The sequence below is a fragment of the Lepisosteus oculatus genome, unplaced genomic scaffold, assembly GCF_040954835.1.
Source record: "Lepisosteus oculatus isolate fLepOcu1 unplaced genomic scaffold, fLepOcu1.hap2 HAP2_SCAFFOLD_40, whole genome shotgun sequence".
In the NCBI taxonomy this organism is placed as follows: Eukaryota; Metazoa; Chordata; class Actinopteri; order Semionotiformes; family Lepisosteidae; genus Lepisosteus; species Lepisosteus oculatus.
The window spans coordinates 1,417,501-1,422,500 of NW_027167934.1; the positions used below are offsets into that span (position 1 = coordinate 1,417,501).

General features: G+C 48.5%; 4 non-coding genes across 4 annotated transcripts; all 4 read right to left on the minus strand.

Annotated features, from left to right (window-relative positions):
* Window positions 1–385: 385 nt before the first annotated feature.
* Window positions 386–456, minus strand: trnag-gcc (transfer RNA glycine (anticodon GCC)). The gene has a single exon. It is a non-coding gene; the product is annotated as a tRNA-Gly (tRNA).
* Window positions 457–669: 213 nt separating this feature from the next.
* On the minus strand, window positions 670–751 carry trnas-aga (transfer RNA serine (anticodon AGA)). Its single transcript has one exon. It is a non-coding gene; the product is annotated as a tRNA-Ser (tRNA).
* A 1,903-nt stretch (window positions 752–2,654) lies between these two features.
* trnag-gcc (transfer RNA glycine (anticodon GCC)) lies at window positions 2,655–2,725 on the minus strand. The gene has a single exon. It is a non-coding gene; the product is annotated as a tRNA-Gly (tRNA).
* Window positions 2,726–2,938: 213 nt separating this feature from the next.
* On the minus strand, window positions 2,939–3,020 carry trnas-aga (transfer RNA serine (anticodon AGA)). The gene has a single exon. It is a non-coding gene; the product is annotated as a tRNA-Ser (tRNA).
* Between the last annotated feature and the right edge of the window lie 1,980 nt (window positions 3,021–5,000).

The window sequence follows — 5,000 nt, forward strand, 5'->3', positions numbered from 1 at the left end:
TCAGCTGATTTAAAATGTACCTAAAGGAGAAGCATTATTGAAGACCATCAATTACCAAGAGCTTTTGTCAAAGGTTTTGGTGGTCATTTTGAATGACCACAGAGCGCTGTGACCTCGGTTTTACATCTCATCCAAAAGACAGCGCCCTTTTACAACACAGCATCTCCGTCACTATACTGGGGCATTGGGACCCGCACAGACCTCAGGGTGAGCGCCCCACCGCCGGCACCATTAACACCGCTTCCAACTGGAAGCTTTGTTTTTCCCTGTAGCTCACCCTCATCCGGGTACTGACCTGGCTCACACCTGCTTAGCTTCAGTGGGTTTTTTGAGTTGCGAGTTGCAAGGGGATGCAAGTGATGGAGCCGCTCGCTGCAAAAGCCACTGCATTGGCCGGGAATCGAACCCAAGCCTCCCGCGTGGCAGGCGAGAATTCTACCACTGAACCACCAATGCTCAGTGCCTGGGCCTTCAAAAAAGACGCTTTTTTGGTGGTCTGTGCAAAACGCGTCGACATCTGCTTCCAGCTGCAAAATGCCATTCGCGGACACTGAAGAACTTATTTCCAAGGCAGCGGGTACAAGCGATTGGGCGTTTTAAAACCACCAGGAACAGCAAAGAGGCACGCTTCTTTGCTTGCGCCGAAACACACCGACTGGAGGCGGATAACGTAGTCGGCAGGATTCGAACCTGCGCGGGGAGACCCCAATGGATTTCTAGTCCATCGCCTTAACCACTCGGCCACGACTACAGCGAGCCCCACTGCCGCTGCGTTCTTGCTACAATCTTACCTGGATCGCGAGGCGCCGGCGGAAGCCTATTTCAAAGTCGTTCTCCGTTTCATAAAAACATTTCCAAAATACAAGCCTTGCAGACAGACACGCCTCAGAGGACTTAAGGGTGGCTTCATGTCGGAATGATAAAGTCTCCCCGTCCGGACATGAAAATGCCACTTTGTTACACACAAAAAAAGAATCAACAACAGAGAAATGCCCACAAGCATTTGAAAAGCCGCACCACGTCGCACTTGAAATAGCTCTTACATTAGTGGTAGACGCAGGAATCGCCTTTTTATTTACGCTCTTACCAACACGATGGAAAGCAAAACAAAGCAAAGCAGAGCAAAACAAAACGAACAAACGAAAACCTTGCGTATAACGCCGTTACGTGCCCAAGCGGTATTGTACATCATCCTAGCACTGCACCCCGGGGCGTACGGTATATGGGAACGAGCACACGCCACGAATCGTCTCGAATCACTCCCTACAGCTGTAAGGCGCCTTGAAGCGTGCACCCCCAACATTCTTCTTTGCGCATGTGTGAAAGGTAAACTCTTGAGCAGACTCTGAACCAGCTCTAAGGAAACTAATCCGATTAGACGTTACTTTGACTCATCTTTTTACGCTCAGTGCTGGATTACTCAAACTCCAGCTAGGGTTAGGGTTAGCATTCCCACGCTACTTAGACACTTTGTTTACGCTCAGTGCTGGATTTTGGGAACTTCAGGATGAGTGGGAATTTTCTCCTATCTGTCAATTCTGTTTTGTTTTGGAGACTCTTGGCTGCCTATGTTGTACAGTGCAGCGTGAAGGAAACATTTTCCAAAACTGTGTCAGCTCAAAAGTTGTAAGAAAACCTCTCCAGCTGCTTTAACTCTCTTCATTTTTGTCATTTAATGTGACACTCGATGTATAACTGGAGCCTCACATATGCAAATGGTGAGGCTCCAGTTCGACACCCAGTTCGACACCACTTTACAGTATATGACAAAAGCATGGCAGACTGTGCCGGACCGGCAGATAACTTCCGCTTATTTTTACCATATTAAACATTGGAAATCCTCCCACTTGTATTTGTGACACTTGATTTTGGCTCCACCTAAGACACTCTTAAATCTTCAAACACTTTTCTCTTCTCCCGCAACACTCTTGTCTGTCGGCACTATGTGGCAGCGTTGCATGACAACCCCTCTCACCACGGAAAGGAACCTAACAGCTTTGGTAAGAGAGGAGAAAAGGACCTGGCCAGTACGGGGCTCGAGCCCGTGACCTTGGCGTTATTAGCACCACGCTTGAACCAACTGAGCTAACCGGCCTCACAACAGTGCTCCTCTCTGTGCTGCAAAAAATCGAACTCAGGGAATTTCTTTTGTCCTCCTTTGAATAGAAAGCCGTGTAATTCAGTGTACGGGCTTTCTCGTGCAGTTTCATGGTTCTTGTAACCCAAATCCTACACTGGCCTGAAGTGCCCCCCCATTTCACAGCATTTTTCAGCTGATTTAAAATGTACCTAAAGGAGAAGCATTATTGAAGACCATCAATTACCAAGAGCTTTTGTCAAAGGTTTTGGTGGTCATTTTGAATGACCACAGAGCGCTGTGACCTCGGTTTTACATCTCATCCAAAAGACAGCGCCCTTTTACAACACAGCATCTCCGTCACTATACTGGGGCATTGGGACCCGCACAGACCTCAGGGTGAGCGCCCCAACGCCGGCACCATTAACACCGCTTCCAGCTGGAAGCTTTGTTTTTCCCTGTAGCTCACCCTCATCCGGGTACTGACCTGGCTCACACCTGCTTAGCTTCAGTGGGTTTTTTGAGTTGCGAGTTGCAAGGGGATGCAAGTGATGGAGCCGCTCGCTGCAAAAGCCACTGCATTGGCCGGGAATCGAACCCGAGCCTCCCGCGTGGCAGGCGAGAATTCTACCACTGAACCACCAATGCTCAGTGCCTGGGCCTTCAAAAAAGACGCTTTTTTGGTGGTCTGTGCAAAACGCGTCGACATCTGTTTCCAGCTGCAAAATGCCATTCGCGGACGCTGAAGAACTTATTTCCAAGGCAGCGGGTACAAGCGATTGGGCGTTTTAAAACCACCAGGAACAGCAAAGAGGCGCGCTTCTTTGCTTGCGCCGAAACACACCGACTGGAGGCGGATAACGTAGTCGGCAGGATTCGAACCTGCGCGGGGAGACCCCAATGGATTTCTAGTCCATCGCCTTAACCACTCGGCCACGACTACAGCAAGCCCCACTGCCGCTGCGTTCTTGCTACAATCTTACCTGGATCGCGAGGCGCCGGCGGAAGCCTATTTCAAAGTCGTTCTCCGTTTCAAAAAAACATTTCCAAAATACAAGCCTTGCAGACAGACAGGCCTCAGAGGACTTAAGGGTGGCTTCATGTCGGAATGATAAAGTCTCCCCGTCCGGACATGAAAATGCCACTTTGTTACACACAAAAAAAGAATCAACAACAGAGAAATGCCCACAAGCATTTGAAAAGCCGCACCACGTCGCACTTGAAATAGCTCTTACCTTAGTGGTAGACGCAGGAATCGCCTTTTTATTTACGCTCTTACCAACGCGATGGAAAGCAAAACAAAGCAAAGCAGAGCAAAACAAAACGAACAAACGAAAACCCTCACGTCCCGCACTTGCATATAACGCCGTTACGTGCCCAAGCGGTATTGTACGTCATCCTAGCACTGCACCCCGGGGCGTACGGTATATGGGAACGAGCACACGCCATGAATCGTCTCGAATCAGTCTCTACAGCTGTAAGGTGCCTTGAAGCGTGCACCCCTAACATTCTTCTTTGCGCATCTGTGAAAGGTAAACTCTTGAGCAAACTCTGAACCAGCTCTAAGGAAACTAATCCGATTAGACGTTACTTTGACTCATCTTTTTACTCTCAGTGCTGGTTTGCTCAAACTCCAGCTAGGGTTAGTGTTAGCATTCCCACGCTACTTAGACACTTTGTTTACGCTCAGTGCTGGATTTTGGGAACTTCAGGACGAGTGGGAATTTTCTCCTATCTGTCAATTCTGTTTTGTTTTGGAAACTCTTGGCTGCCTATATTGTACAGTGCAGCGTGAAGGAAACATTTTCCAAAACTGTGTCAGCTCAAAAGTTGTAAGAAAACCTCTCCAGCTGCTTTAACTCTCTTCATTTTTGTCATTTAATGTGACACTCGATGTATAACTGGAGCCTCACATATGCAAATGGTGAGGCTCCAGTTCGACACCACTTTACAGTATATGACAAAAGCATGGCAGACTGTGCCGGACCGGCAGATAACTTCCGCTTATTTTTACCATATTAAACATTGGAAATCCAACCACTTTCATTTGTGACACTTGATTTTGGCTCCACCTAAGACACTCTTAAATCTTCAAACACTTTTCTCTTCTCCCGCAACACTCTTGTCTGTCGGCACTATGTGGCAGTGTTGCATGACAACCCATCTCACCACGGAAAGGAACCTAACAGCTTTGGTAAGAAAGGAGAAAAGGACCTGGCCCGTACGATTAGGCGTTATTAGCACCACGCTCTAACCAACTGAGCTAACCGGCCTCACGACAGTGCTCCTCTCTGTGCTGCAAAAAATCAAACTCAGGGAATTTCTTTTGCCCTCCTTTGAATAGAAAGCCGTGTAATTCAGTGTACGGGCTTTCTCGTGCAGTTTCATGGTTCTTGTAACCCAAATCCTACACTGGCCTGAAGTGCCCCCCCATTTCACAGCATTTTTCAGCTGATTTAAAATGTACCTAAAGGAGAAGCATTATTGAAGACCATCAATTACCAAGAGCTTTTGTCAAAGGTTTTGGTGGTCATTTTTAATGACCACAGAGCGCTGTGACCTCGGTTTTACATCTCATCCAAAAGACAGCGCCCTTTTACAACACAGCATATCCGTCACTATACTGGGGCATTAGGACCCGCACAGACCTCAGGGTGAGCGCCCCCCCGCCGGCACCATTAACACCGCTTCCAGCTGGAAGCTTTGTTTTTCCCTGTAGCTCACCCTCATCCGGGTACTGACCTGGCTCACACCTGCTTAGCTTCAGTGGGTTTTCAGTTGCGAGTTGCAAGGGGATGCAAGTGATGGAGCCGCTCGCTGCAAAAGCCACTGCATTGGCCGGGAATCGAACCCGAGCCTCCAGCGGGGCAGGCAAGAATTCGACCACTGAACCACCAATGCTCAGTGTCTGGGCCTTCAAAAA